General features: G+C 39.1%; 1 pseudogene; it reads right to left on the bottom strand.

Moving 5' to 3' along the window:
• Window positions 1-10,877: 10,877 nt before the first annotated feature.
• Window positions 10,878-14,563, bottom strand: LOC111168098 (interferon-inducible double-stranded RNA-dependent protein kinase activator A pseudogene; annotated as a pseudogene).
• Between the last annotated feature and the right edge of the window lie 2,101 nt (window positions 14,564-16,664).

Genomic DNA, 16,664 nt, shown 5'->3' with positions numbered 1-16,664 from the left:
AGAAGACGCTGGCTTGCTGGCATTGTCCTTGGCTTTTCAGTAACTTCTCTACAGTCTCCAGCCTTCTCTAGCAGCATCCAAGTATATCCAGGCCTTCTGAAGATGTATGCAGCTGGTCTCACTGCTCTTGCTCTATTCTCAGTGTTCTTTAATGTCCATGGATTTTTGGGTGGTGCCAGATCCAAAAAATGCCTTTAGATTTCTCTTATTAAGTATTTGGTTATATGCTAATTCTGAGTATATGTCTTTTATTTCATACCTAAACAAATCACAGATGTTCAATCTTTGTCTTTAAGAATGCGTGATCCACATCCAATTTCTTGGTTTTTTAGTGTGTGAGTTGTGGAGGGGGGTTACAGTGAGCAGCTTGCGGTACATGTTTTGATTTTTGGCCATGAGGTATGTGGGATTTTAGCTCTCCGACCAGGGATCAAACACACACTCCCTGCATGAGCTCCATAGGGATAAGTCAGAGTACATAGAAAATAATATAAGCATATTTTATGTACATGAGAATATTCTGGGGAATTCCCTGGTGGTCCAGTGGTTAGGACTCAGTGCTTTCACTGCTGTGGGCCTGGGTTCAATCCCTGTTAGGGGAACTAAGATCTTACAAGCTGAATGGCATTGCCAGAAAAAAAAAGAATATTCTAGAAGGACATAAAACAGTTGTTGCCTTTGGAGAAGACCAGAGAATTTAAGAGCTTATTTATTACACATACTCTCACTTTATTTGAATGTGTTCTGTTCATTCATTTTAAAAATATTTGCACAGAAGATGGCAGAGTAGAAGGACATGTGCTCACTCCCTCTTGAGAGAGCACCATAATCACAACTAACTGCTGAACAATCATTGACAGGAAGACTCTGGAACTCACCAAAACAGATACCCCACATCCAAAGACAAAGGAGAAGCCACAGCTAGATTATAGGAGGGCCACAATCACAATAAAATCAAATGCCATAACTGCTGGGTGGGTGACTCACAAACTGGAGAACACTTATACAACAGAAGTCCACCCACTGGAGTGAAGATTCTGAGCCCCACGTAAGGCTTTCCAATCTGGGGTTCCAGCAACAGGAGGTAGAATTCCTAGAGAATCAGACTTTGAAGCCTAGTGGAATTGATTACAGGACTTTGACAGGACTGGGGGAAACAGAGACTCCACCCTTGGAAGGCACACACAAAGTAGTGTGTGCATCGGGACCCAGGGGAAGGAGCAGTGACCCCATAGGAAACAGAACCAGACCTACCTGCTAGTGTTGGAGGGTCTCCTGCAGAGGTGGGGAGTGGCTGTGGCTAACCATGGGGACAAGGACACTGGCAGCAGAAGTTCTAGGAAGTACTCCTTGGTGTGAGTCCTCCCAGAGTCCGCCATTAGCCCCACAAAAGAGCCAGGTAGGCTCTAGTGTTGGGTTGCCACAGGCCAAGCAACCAGCAGGGAGGGAACCCAGCCCCACCCATCAGCAGACTAATGGATTAAATTTATACTGAGCTCTGCCCACAAGAGCAACACCCAGCTCTACCCACCACCAATCCCTCCCATCAGGAAACTTGCACAAGCCTCTTAAATAGCCCACCCACCAAAGGGCAGAGAGAAGAAGCAAGAAGAACTACAATCCTGCAGCCTGTGGAACAAATATCTCATTCACAGAAAGAGAGACAAGATGAAAAGGCAAAGGGCTATGTACTACATGAAAGAACAAGATAAAACCCCAGAAAAACAACTAAATGAATGGAGATAAGAAACCATCCAGAAAAAAAGAATTCAGAATAATGATACTGAAGATGATAGAGGACCTCGGATAAAGAATGGAGGCAAAGATTGAGAAGATACAAGAAATGTTTAACAAAGACCTAGAAGAATTAAAGAACAAACAAATAGAGATGAACAATACAATAACTGAAATGAAAACTACACAAGAAGGAATCAATAGCAGAATAACTGAGGCAGAAGAACGGATAAGTGACCTGGAAGACAGAATGGTGGAATTCATTGTCATGGAACAGAATAAAGAAAAAAGAATGAAAAGAAATGAAGACAGCTTAAGAGACGTCTGGGACAACATTTAATGCAAGAACATTTACATTATAGGGGCCCCAGAAGGAGAAGAGAGAGAGAGAAAGAATGCAAGAAAATATTTGAAGAGATTATAGTTGAAAACTTCCCTAACATGGGAGAGGAAATAGCCACCCAAATACAGGAAGTGCAGAAGTCCCATACAGGAGAAACCCAAGAACAAACATGCCGAGACACATAGTAATCAAACTGGCAAAAATTAAAGGAAAAGAAAAATTATTGAAAGCAGCAAGGGAAAAATTACAAATAAGATACAAGTGAACTCTCATAAGATTAACAGCTGATTTCTCAGCAGAAACACTACAAGCCAGAAGGGAGTGGAATGACATTTAAAGTGATGAAAGGGAAGAACCTACAACCAAGATTACTCTACCCAGCAAAGACCTCATTCAGATTTGATGGAGAAATCAAAAGCTCTACAGACAAGCAAAAGCTAAAAGAATTCAGCACCACCAAACCAACTCTACAACAAATGCTAAAGGAACTTCTCTAGGCAGGTAACACAGGAGAAGAAAAAGACTTACAATAACAAACTCAAAACAATTAAGAAAACAGTAATAGGAACATACATATCGATAATTACTTTAAACATGAATGGATTAAATGCTCCAACCAAAAGACACAGGGTCGCCGAATGGATACAAGAACAAGACCCATATATATGCTGTCTATAAGAGACCCACTTCAGACCTAGGGACACGTACAGACTGAAAGTGAGGGGATGGAAAAAGATATTCCATGCAAATGGAAATCAAAAGAAAGCTGCAGTAGCAATGCTCATATCAGATAAAGTAGACTTTAAAATAAAGACTGTTACAAGAGACAAGGAAGGACACCACATAATGATCAAGCAATCAATCCAAGAAGAGGATAAAACAATTATAAATATGTATGCACCCAACATAGGAGCACCTCAATACAAAAGGCAACTGCTAACAGCTATAAAATAGGAAATTGATAGTAATACAAGAATAGTGGAGGACTTTAACACCTCATTTATACCAATGGACAGATCATCCAGACAGAAAATTGATAGAAAACACAAGCTTTAAATGACACAATAGACCAGATAGATTTAATTGATATTTATAGGACATTCCATCCAAAAACAACAGATTACACTTTCTTCTCAAGTGCACATGGAACATTCTCTAGGATAGATCATATCTTGGTTCACAAATCAAGCCTCAGTAAATTTAAGAAAACCGAAAATATATCAGGCATCTTTTCTGACCACAACACTATGAGATTAGAAATCAATTACAGGAAAAATAACATAAAAAACACAAACACTTGGAGGCTAAACAATATGTTACTAAATAACCTAGAGATCACTGAGGAAATCAAAGAGAAAGTCAAAAAATACCTAGAGAAAAATTACAATGAAAACACGACCACCCAAAATCTATGAGACACAGCAAAAGCAGTTCTAAGAGGGAAGTTTATAGCAATACAAGCCTACTGCAAGAAACAAGTAAAATCTCAAATAAACAATCTAACCTTACACCTAAAGGAACTAGAGAAACAAGAACAAACAAAACCCAAAGTTAGCAGAAGGAAAGAAATCATAAAGATCAGAGCAGAAATAAATGAAATAGAAACAAAGAAAGCAATAGCAAAGATCAATAAAACTAAAAGCTGTTTCCTTGAAAAGATAAACAAAATTGATAAACCATTAGTCAGACTTATCAACAAAAAGAGGGAGAGGACTCAAATCAATAAAATTAGAAATGAAAAGGGAGAAGTTACAATGGACACTGCAGAAACAGAAAGCATCCTAAGAGACTACTACAAGCAACTCTATGCCAATAAAATGGACAACCTGGAAGAAATGGACAAATTCTTAGAAAGGTATAACATTCCAAGACTGAACCAGGTAGAAATAGAAAATATGAACAGACCAATGACAAGTAATGAAATTGAAACTGTGATTAAAAATCTTCCAACAAACAAAAGTCCAGGACTAGATGGCTTCACCAGTGAATTCTATCAAACATTTAGAGAAGAGCTAACACCCATCCTTAAACTCTTCCAAAAACTTGCAGAAGAAGGAACATTCTGAAAAGTATTCCGAGGCCACCATCACCCTGATACCAAAACCAAACAAAGATACTACAAAAAAAGAAAATTACAGACCAATATCACTGATGAATATAGATGCAAAAATCCTCAACAAAATACTAGCAAACAGAATCCAACAACACATTAAAAGATCACACACTATGATCAAGTGGGATTTATCTCAGGGATGCAAGGATTCTTCAATATATGCAAATCAATCAATGCGATACACCATATTAACAAATTGAAGAATAAAAACCATATGATCATCTCAATAGATACAGAAAAAGCTTTTGAGAAAATTCAACACCCATGAATGGTAAAAACTCTCCAGAAAGTGAGCATAGAGGGAACCTACCACAATATAATAAAGGGCATATGTGACAAACCTCCAGCCAACATCATTCTCAATGGAGAAAAAATGAAAGCATTTCCTCTAAGATCAGGAACAAGACAAAGATGTCCTCTATTGCTACTATTATTCAACATAGTTTTGGAAGTCCTAGCCACAACAATCAGAGAAGAAAAATAAATAAAAGGAATACAAATTGGAAAAGAGGTAAAACTGTCACTGTTTGCAGATGACATGGTACTATACATAAAGAATCCTAAAGATGCTACCAGAAAACTACTATAGCCAATCAGTGAATTTGGTAAGGTTGCAGGATACAAAATTAATGCACAGAAATCTCTTGCATTCTTACACACTCATGATGAAAAATCTGAAAGACAAATTAAAGAAACACTCCCATTTACCATTGAAACAAAAAGAATAAAATACCTAGGAATAAACCTACCTAGAGAGACAAAAGACCTGTATGCAGAAAACTATAAGACACTGATGAAGGAAATTAAAGATGATACCAACAGATGCAGAGATATACCATGTTCTTGGATTGGAAGAATCAATATTGTGAAAATGACTATACTACCCAAAGCAATCTGCAGATTCAATGCAATCCCTATCAAATTACCAGTGGCATTTTTTACAGAACTAAAACAAAAAATTTCACAATTTGTATGGAAACACAAATGACCCCAAATAGCCAAAGCAGTGTTGAGGGAATAAAATAGAGCTGGAGGAATCAGACTCCCTGACTTCAGACTATACTACAAAGCTACAGTAATCAAGACAATGTAGTACTGGCACAAAAACAGAAATATAGATCCATGGAAAAGGATAGAAAGCCCAGAGAAAAACAGGCACCTATGGTCAGCTAATCTATGAAAAAGGAGGCAAGGATATACAATGGAGAAAAGATAGCCTCTTCAAAAAGTGGTGCTGGGAAAACTGGACAGCTACATGTAAAAGAATGAAATTAGAACACTCCCTAACACCATACAGAAAAATCGGCTCAAAATGGATTTTTTACCTAAACGTAAGACTGGACACTATAACACTCTTCGAGTAAAACATAGGAAGAATACTTTCTGACATAAATCACAGCAAGATCTTTTTTGATCCACCTCCTAGAGTAATGGAAATAAAAACAAAAATAAACAAATGGGACCTAATGAAACTTAAAAGCTTTTGCAAAGCAAAGGGAACTACAAACAAGATGAAAAGACAACCCTCAGAACTGGAGAAAATATTTACAAATGAAGCAACAGACAAAAGATTAATCTCCAAAATATATAAACAGCTCATGTAGCTCAATATTAAAAAAAAAAAACCCAATCAAAAAATGAGCAGAAGACCTAAAGAGACACTTCTCCAAAGAAGACATGCAGATGGCCAAGAAGCACATGAAAAGCTGATCAACATCACTAATTATTAGAGAAATGCAAATCAAAACTACAATGAGGTATCACCTCACACCAGTTAGAATGGGAACATCAGAAAATCTACAAACAACAAATGCTGGAGAGAGTGTGGAGAAAAGGAAGCCCTCTGGCACTGTTGGTGGGAATGTAAATTGATACAGCCACTATGGAGAACAGTATGCGGGTTTCTTCTAAAACTAAAATTAGAATTACCATATGACCCAGCAATCCCACTACTGGGCATATACCCAGAGAAAAGCATAATTCAAAAAGACACATGCACCCCAATGTTCATTGCAGCATTATTTACAATAGCCAGGTCATGGAAACAACCTAAATGCCCATCGACAGATGAATGGCAAAAGAAGATGTGATACATATATACAATGGAATATTACTCAGCCATAAAAAGGAACGAAATTGGGTCCTTTTCAGAGACATGGAAAGACCTAGAGACTGTCATACAGAGTGAAGTAAGTCAGAAGAAGAAAAACAAATATCGTATATTAATGCATATATGTGGAACATAGAAAAATGGTACAGATGAACTGGTTTGCAGGGCAGAAATAGAGACACAGATGTAGAGAACAAATGTATGGACACCAAGGCGGGAAAGTGGCGGGGGGGGGGGTGTTGAATTGGGAGATTGGGATTGACATATATACAATAATATGTATAAGATGGATAACTTGCTGTATAAAAAATTTTTTTCATAAAATTCAAAAAAAAAAGGAAGCACAGACAACTACAGCTCTGGCAATGTTCAATTTTTTTGAAAAATAATAAATAAAATTTTAAAAATATTTGCAAATTTAATTCTTTCAATTAAAAATTAAAATGAGCCTAAAAAATAATGAATACTCAAAAGGAGCCCTGTGCTGGTTTGATTTAAGTGAAAAATAAATAAGTTTCTTGTTGTGATTCTATGTCAATTAGAAACAAAGTGACAAGCCATCTCCCCTTCTACAGAAAGGCGCATTTCTTCTTCATTCAAATAAAACCTAGCCAAGCACGCTTCTGAGTGCTATAAACATTCTTACAAAATACATCACACGGGGGAGAGTTGAGGAAGAAGATGGAAGTGTAAGATGCAGAGATCACCTTCCTCCCCACAGATACATCAGAATTACATCTACATGTGGAACTGCTCCTATAGAACACCTACTGAATGCTGGCAGAAGACCTCACACTTCCCCAAAGGCAAGAATCTCCCCCATGTACCTGGGTAGGGCAAAAGAAAAAAGAAAAAACAGAGACAAAAGATTAGGGATGGGACCTGCACCAGTGGGAGGGAGCTGTGAAGGAGGAAAGGTTTCCACACACACTAGGAAGCCCCTTCGTGGCTAGAGACTGTGGGTGGTGGAGGGGGGAAGCTTCGGAACCACGGAGGAGAGCACAGCAACAGGGGTGCGGAGGGCAAAGCGGAGAGATTCCACACAGAGGATCGGTGCCAACCAGGACTCACCAGCCTGAGAGGCTGCTCACCCGCCGGGGTGGGCGGGGGCTGGGAACTGAGGCTCCGGCTTCGGACGTCAGACCCCAGGGAGAGGATATGGGTTGACTGCGTGAACACAGCCTGAAGGGGGCTAGTGCGCCACAGCTAGCCGGGAGGGAGTCCAGGAAAAAGTCTGGAGCTGCCGAAGAGGCAAAAGACTTTTTATTGCCTCTTTGTTTCCTGGTGCGCGAGGAGAGGGGATTCAGAGTGCCGCTTAAAGGAGCTCCAGAGACGGGCGTAAGCTGCGGCTATCAGCACGGACCCCAGAGATGGGCATGAGTTGTTAAGGCTGCTGCTGCCGCCACCAAGAAGCCTGTGTGCAAACAAAGGTCACGATTCACACCTCCCCTCCAGGGAGCCTGTTCAGCCCACCACTGCCAGGGTCCCGTGATCCAGGGACAACTTCCCTGGGAGAACAAATGGCGTGCTTCAGGCTGGTGCAACGTCACGCCAGCCTCTGCCACTGCAGGTTTGCCCCTCTCTCCCCCCAGCCTGAGGGAGCCAGAGCCCCTGACTCAGCTGCTCCTGTAACCCCGTCCTGTCTGAGTGAAGAACAGACACCCTCAGGTGACCTACACACAGAGGCAGAGCCAAATCCAAAGCTGAAACCCGTGAGCTGTGCGAACAAAGAAGAGAAAGGGAAATCCCACCCAGCAGCCTCAGGAGCAGCGGATTAAATCTCCACAATCAACTTGATGTACCCTGAATCTGTGGAATACCTGAAAAGGCAATGAATCATCCCAAATTGAGGAGGACTTTGGGAGCAACACATATTATTTTTTCCTCTTTTCCTCTTTTTGTGAGTGTGTATGTGTATACTTCTGTGTGAGATTTTGTCTGTATAGCTTTGGTTTCACCACTTGTCCTAGGGTTCTGTCTGTCCGTTTTGGTTTTTGTTTCTTTTTTTTTGTTTTCTTTTGTTTTCTTTTTTTTTTTACTTTTTTAAAAATCTTTTTCTTAATCATTATTTTTTATTTTAATAACCTGATATTATTTTATCTTTTTAAAATTTTATTTTATCCTCTTTCTTTCTATTTTTTCTCCCTTTTATTCTGAGCTGTGTGGATGAAAGGCTCTTGGTGCTCCAGCCGGGAGTCAGTGCTGTGCCTCTGAGGTGGGAGAGCCAACTTCAGGACACTGGTCCACAAGAGACCTCCCAGCTCCATGTAATATGAAACGAAGAAAATATCCCAGAGATCTCCATCTCAACATCAAGACCCAGCTTCACTCAAGGACCAGCAAGCTACAGTGTTGGACACCCTATGCCAAACAACTAGCAAGACAGGAACACAACCCCACCCATTAGCAGAGAGGCTGCCTAAAATCATACTAAGGCCACAGACACCCCAAAACACACCACCAGACATGGACCTGCCCACCAGAAAGACAGGATCCAGCCTCATCCACCGGAACACAGGCACTAGTCCCCTCCACAAGGCAGCCTACAGAACACACTGAAAGAACCTTAGTCATTGGGGACAAACACCAAAACAATGGGAACTACGAACCTGCAGACTGCAAAAAGGAGACCCCAAACACAGTAAGTTAATCAAAATGAGAAGACAGAAAAACACACAGCAGGTGAAGTAGCAAGGTAAAAACCCACCAGACCAAGCAAATGAAGAGGAAATAGACAGTGTACCTGAAAAAGAACTCCAAATAATGATAGTAAAGATGATCCAAAATCTTGGAAATAGAATTGAGAAAATGCAAGAAACATTTAACAAGGACCTAGAAGAACTAAAGAGGAAACAAGCAACAATGAACAACACAGTAAATGAAATTAAAAATACTCTAGAAGGGATCAATAGCAGAAGAACGGATAAGTGACCTGGAAGATAAAATAGTAGAAATAACTACTGCAGAGCAGAAAAAAGAAAAAAGAATGAAAAGAACTGAGGACAGTCTCAGAGACCTCTGGGACAACATTACACCCACCAACATTCGAATTGTAGGGGTTGCAGAAGAAGAAGAGAAAAAGAAAGTGACTGAGAACATATTTGAAGAGATTAGAGTTGAAAACTTCCCTAATCTGGGAAAGGAAATAGTTCATCAACTCCAGGAAGCACAGAGAGTCCCATACAGGATAAATCCAAGGAGAAACATGCCAAGACACATATTAATCAAACTATCAAAAATTAAATACAAAGAAAACATATGAAAAGCTTCAAGGGAAAAATAACAAATAACACACAAGGGAATCCCCATAAGGTTAAAAGCTGATCTTTGAGCAGAAACTCTGCAACCATAAGGGAGTGGCAGGACATATTTAAAGTAATGAAGGAGAAAAACCTACAACCAAGATTACTCTACCCAGCAAGGATCTCATTCAGATTTGATGGAGAAATTAAAACCATTACAGACAAGCAAAAGCTGAGAGACTTCAGCACCACCAAACCAGATTTACAACAAATGCTAAAGGATCTTCTCTACACAAGAAACACAAGAGAAGGAAAAGACCTGCAATAACAAACCCAAAACAATTAAGAAAATGGCAATAGGAACATACATATCGATAATTACCTTAAATGTAAATGGATTAAATGCTCCCACCAAAAGACACAGACTGGCTGAATGGATACAAAAACAAGACCTGTATATATGCTGTCTACAAGAGACCCACTTCAGACCTAGGAACACACACAGACTGAAAGTGAGGGGATGGAAAAAGATATTCCATGCAAATGGAAATCAAAAGAAAGCTGGAATAGCAATTCGCATAACAGACAAAATAGACTTTAAAACAAAGACTATTACAAGAGACAAAGAAGGACATTACATAATGATCAAGGGATCAATTCAAGAAGAAAATATAACAGTTGTAAATATTTATGCACCCAACACAGGAGCACCTCAATACATAAGGCAAATACTAACAGCCATAAAAGGGGAAATCGACAATAATACCATCATAGTAGGGGACTTTAACACCTCACTTTCACCAATGGACAGATCATCCAAAATGAAATTAAATAAGGAAATGCAAGCTTTAAATGATAAATTAAACAGATATTAAATAGATATTTATAGGACATTCCATCCAAAAACAACAGAATAAACATTTTTCTCAAGTGCTCATGGAACATTCTCCAGGATAGATCATATCTTGGGTCACAAATCAAGCCTCAGTAAATTTAAGAAAATTGAAATTGTATCAAATATCTTTTCCAACCACAACGCTATGAGACTAGATATCAATTACAGGAAAAGATCTGTAAAAAATACATAGGCTAAACAACACACTACTTAATAACCAAGAGATCACTGAAGAAATCAAAGAGGAAATAAAAAAATACTTAGAAACAAATGACAATGATGACATGACGACCCAAAACCTATGGGATGCAGCAAAAGCAGTTCTAAGAGGGAAATTTATAGCAATAGAATCCTACCTTAAGAAACAGGAAACATCTCAAATAAACTACCTAACCTTGCACCTAAAGCAATTAGAGAAAGATGAACGAAAAAACCTCAAAGTTAGCAGAAGGAAAGAAATCATAAAAATCAGATGAGAAATAAATGAAAAAGAAATGAAGGAAATGATAGCAAAGACTAATAAAACTAAAAGCTGGTTCTTTGAGAAGATAAACAAAATTTATAAACCATTAGCCAGACACATCAAGAAAAAATGGAAGAAGACTCAAACCAATAGAATTAGAAAGGAGAAGTAACAACTGACACTGCAGAAATACAAAGGATCATGAGAGATTACTACAAGAGATTACTATGCCAATAAAATGGACAACCTGGAAGAAATGGACAAATTTTTAGAAATGTACAACCTGCCGAGACTGAACCAGGAAGAAATAGAAAATATGAACAGACCAATCACAAGCACTGAAATTGAAACTGTGATTAAAAATCTTCCAACAAACAAAAGCCCAGGACCAGATGGCTTCACAGGCGAATTCTATAAACATTTAGAGAAGAGCTAACACCGATCCTTCTCAAATTCTTCCAAGATATAGCAGAGGGAGGAACACTCCCAAACTCATTCTACGAGGCCACCATCACCCTGATACCAAAACCATACAAAGATGCCACAAAAAAAGTAAACTACAGGCCAATATCACTGATGAACATAGATGCAAAATTCCTCAACAAAATACTAGCAAGCAGAATCCAACAGGACATTAAAAGGATCATACATCATGATCATGTGGGGCTTATTCCAAAAATGCAAGGATTCTTCAATATATGCAGATCAATCAATGTGATACACCATATTAACAAACTGAAGGAGAAAAACCATATGATCATCTCAATAGATGCATTGAAAGCTTTTGACAATATTCAACACCCATTTATGATAAAAACCCTCCAGAAAGTAGGCATAGAGGGAACATTCCTCAACATAATAAAGGCCACATATGACAAGCCCACAGTCAACATCATCCTCAATGGTGAAGAACTGAAACCATTTCCACTAAGATCAGGAAGAAGACAAGGTTGCCCCCTATCACCACCATTATTCAACATAGTCTTGGACGTTTTAGCCACAGCAATCCGAGAGAAAAGGAAATAAAAGGAATCCAAATCAGAAAAGCAGAAGTAAAGCTTTCATTGTTTGCAGATGACATGATACTCTACACAGAGAATCCTAAAGATGCTACCAGAAAACTACTAGAGCTAATCAATGAATTTGGTAAATTAGCAGGATAAAAATTAATGCACAGAAATCTCTGGCATTCCTGTACACTAATGATGAAAAATCTGAAGGTGAAATTAAGAAAACTCTCCCATTTACCATTGCTACAAAAAGAATAAAATATCTAGGAATAAACCTACCTAAGGAGAAAAAAGACTTGTATGCAGAAAATTATGACACTGATGAAAGAAATTAAAGATGATACAAATAGATGGAGAGATATACCATGTTCTTGTATTGGAAGATTCAACATTGTGAAAATGACTCTACTACCCAAAGCAATCTACAGATTCAATGCAATCCCTATCAAACTATCACGGGCATTTTTCACAGGACTAGAACAAAAAATTTCACAATTTGTATGGAAACACAAAAGACCACTAATAGCTAAAGCAATCTTTTTTTTTATAACAATAGTTCTTTATTACATGGATTCAAATACACAGCATACCAATCATGTTCCCTGAAATTTAACAATCACATTCAATTAAAACCTGTTAGTGCATTCCTCAACACTAATTCTAAGGGGCTTCCTTCGAAATTCCTTTACAAAGCCTTGTACAAGGAAGAGGTTAAGCACCAGTAAGAAAGACTGTTGTTAGCAGTTTTATTTTATCCTCCTCCTCATCAACAACAACAATCATGCAGTCTTTTCCTTCTATGTGCATGGCATTGTAAAATGGGTGCTACCCTCTGCTATGGTACAAAGTTTATAAATACAATATACCAATACAAAGTCAAAGCCATTAAAAACATCTTAATAACAACTACCAGGAGATAATTAAATCTGGAGTGTTGATGGAATCTATGAAGAGATTTAGAACCAACACACAAACTCAAACATTATAGTAAATGTTTTACTTGGAAAGGGGAGAAAGGGGAACTTCTTATGTGCTACTGAAGGGTTTTCTACATTGTTCCACGTTTACTTTCTTTCTGCTATTATCTTTAAATACTGCAGAGCATTGTGAGCTGCATCACTCTGCACACTGCCACAGGAGATCCCCGAGCCATGACAGACTGTGATGGGACTGGTGGACAATTCAGCGAGACATTGATACTGTCCGTTGGCACTCAGTTCCTCTATATCCAAATGTGTTATATTAAAACCTTGCTCCTTTGCAATTTCACTAAGCAGCTGGATGTAATCTGTATTTGGAATACTGAGGAGGCTTCTTTTCAGTAAGTTGATCTTTTCACAAGGATAATTCCTCAAGGAATGCCAAGTATAACCTAAAGAATGGCCTACCACATTTGTCAAAGAAATGTGGTTCTCTGGAGAGATATTACTGAATTTGGCAAGAAATTTCTCAGTAGCATTTCTCTTGGCTTGTTTCTTTGATGCCGCCTTTCCAGTTTCCATGAATGACTCTAGCCTGCAAATTGTGGTATATTCTCTCTTATAAGCAGGTCCTCCCTCCTGGGAAAGGGTATATTCAGGAAGTCTCCAGCCATGATGAATAGCCAATTCCTGTAATGAACCAATAGGATTAAGCTGGTTCTTTGGTTGCTTGGAAGGGTCAGGCATTAAGGGATCAGGAACTGCAAAGAAAATACTTGCACTGGCTTTCAAAATGTTTATGGCAGCCTCTGAAGCTCTATGTTTTGCCAGCTTCTCACTTGTACCTTCACCTGTGCAGGTTATGTCACCAACAGTTACTCTGAAGGTGAAAGTGGGCACGTGTATTTGCACATTGGATCTTTCACATTCATAAACTGGGATATTCTTGGTCTTCATGCCGTATACATGTAATACCTGAATTGGTGTTTTCCCTGGCTTAGCTGTGATCATCTTCCCCAAACTGAAGGTCCCACTGTCCTCACACTCCAGCGACGGAGCCATGGCACGATGCCTGCTCTGAGACATAGCCAGAAGGGACGGCTTTGTGGCGGGAGGAAGAGCAGTGTGGAGTGACATCTTCACTCCGCAGGTCGGTCAGTCCCTGAGAGGAGCGATCTAGAGTCGACACCGCCACCTCCTCCCCTCCTCCGACTCCTCTACAGCAATCTTGAGAATGAAAAATGGAGCTGGAGGAATCAGGCTCCCTGACTTCAGACTATACTACAAAGCTACAGTAATCAAGACAATGTAGTACTGGCACAAAAACAGAAATATAGATCAATGGAACAGGACAGAAAGCCCAGAAATAATCCCACACACATATCGTCACCTTATCTTTGATAAAGGAGGCAAGAATATACAATGGAGAAAAGACAGCCTCTTCAATAAGTGGCGCTTGTAAAACTGGACAGGTACATGTAAAAGTATGAAATTAGAACACTCCCTAACACCATACTCAAAAATAAACTCAAAATGGATTAAAGACCTAAACGTAAGGCCAGACACTGTCAAACTCTTAGAGGAAAACATAGGCAGAAAACCCTATGACATAAATAACAGCAAGATCCTTTTTGACCCACCTTCTAGAGAAATGGAAATAAAAATAAACAAATGGGACCTAGTGAAACTTAAGAGCTTTTGTACAGCAAAGGAAACCATAAACAAGACCAAAAGACAACCCTCAGAATGGGAGAAAATATTTGCAAATGAAACAACTGACAAAGGATTAATCTCCAAGATTTACAAGCAGCTCATGCAGCTCAATAACAAAAAAACAAAAAGCCCAATCCAAAAATGGGCAGCAAACCTAAATAGACATTTCTCCAAAGAAGATATACAGATTGCCAACAAACACATGAAAGAATGCTCAACATCTTTAATCATTAGAGAATTGCAAGTCAAAACTACAATGAGATATCATCTCACACCGGTCAGAATGGCCATCATCAAAAAATCTACAAACAATAAATGCTGGAGAGGGTGTGCACTGTTGGTGGGAATGTAAATTGATAGAGCCACTATGGAGAACAGTATGGAGGTTCCTTAAAAAACTAAAAATAGGACTACCATATGACCCAGCAATCCCACTACTGGGCATATACCCTGAGAAAACCATAATTCAAAGAGTCATGTACCAAAATGTTCATTGCAGCTCTATTTACAATAGCCAGGACATGGAAGCAACCTAAGTGTCCATAATCGGATGAATGGATAAGGAGATGTGGCACATATATACAATGGAATATTAGCCATAAAAGGAAATGAAATTGAGCTATTTGTAATGAGGTTGATAGACCTAGAGTCTGTCATACAGAGTGAAGTAAGTCAGAAAGAGAAAGACAAATACCGTATGCTAACACATATATATGGAATTTAAGGGAAAAAAATGTCATGAAGAACCTAGGGATAAGACAGGAATAAAGGCACAGACCTACTAGAGAATGGACTTGAGGATATGGGGAGGGGGAAGGGTAAGCTGTGACAAAGCGAGAGAGAGTCATGGACATATATACACTACCAAACGTAAGGTCGATAGCTAGTGGGAAGCAGTCGCATAGCAGAGGGAGATCAGGTCGGTGCTTTGTGACCACCTGGAGGGGTGGGATAGGGAGAGTGGGAGGGAGGGAGATGCAAGAGGGAAGAGATATGGGAACATATGTATGTGTATAACTGATTCACTTTGTTATAAAGCAGAAACTGGCACACCATTGTAAAGCAATTATACTCCAATAAAGATGTAAAAAAAAAAAAAATCACACCATTTTTGTCTCCCAAGAAGCAGAGATGTGAACCAAAGAGTAGAAAGAATTTGAAGCAGTTAATGGTTAAATGCCAGAGCCTCATTTCTGGCACTAAATGCACAATAGTCGGAATCATACTGTTATGAGTCCAGTTGTGTCCCCTCTCAAAAATATATGTTGGCATTCTAACTCTCAGTACCTCAGAATGTGCCTTTGTTTGGATATAGGGTCTTTACAGAGTAATCAATTTAAAACAAGGTTATTAGTGTGGGCCTTAATCCCATATGACTTGCATCCTTATAAAAAGGGGAAATATGGACACTGATTTGACTGAGATGGACATAGAGGAGACCATCTGAAGACACCAGGAGAGTGCCATCTTCAAGCCAAGGGATGCCTGAGGCCACCAGAAACTGGGGGAGAGGCCTGGAGCAGATTTTCCCCCACAGCCCTCAGAAGGAACCAACTCTGCTGACACCGTGATTTCAGTCTTCTAGCTAGCTTCCAGTACTGTAAGACAATACATTTCTGCTGTTTTAGCTACCAAATTTGTGGTACATTTTTACAGCGGCTCTACTAAACTAATATATATAAGTTAATTTACTAACAGTTAAAAGGAAAGTAAACCTATCCTTCCTACTCAATCACAAACTAGCCTTGAAAATAGAAAGAATAGAAAGCTATGTAGGTAAAATTGAATCGTGCTAATTGTAACTTCCTTTCTCATCAGTAGTTCTCAATCAGAGGAGATATGACATCCAGGGGACATTTGCTGACATCTGGAAACATTTTTGATTGTCACAACAGGGAGAGTAGCTGCTGGCATCTGGTAGGTCTGGAGGCCAAGGGTGCTGCTAAACACCCTACAGTACACAGGATAGCCCTTCACAACAAGATCTATCTGGTCCAAAAGGTCAAAGGTAGTGGTTGACAAAATCTGTTTCTGATGATATGAGATCAGATTTTTCTTTATACATAATATTTTGTTATTTTCATTCAACAAACAGTTGAACGCCTACTCTATTTCATGTAC

Source organism: Delphinapterus leucas, chromosome 5 (assembly GCF_059928025.1).
Source record: "Delphinapterus leucas isolate spDelLeu-1000000601 "Yukka" chromosome 5, BTC_Dleu_Yukka2, whole genome shotgun sequence".
In the NCBI taxonomy this organism is placed as follows: Eukaryota; Metazoa; Chordata; class Mammalia; order Artiodactyla; family Monodontidae; genus Delphinapterus; species Delphinapterus leucas.
Note: the sequence above shows the minus strand (reverse complement) of the source record. Positions and strands in the feature narration are given on the sequence as shown.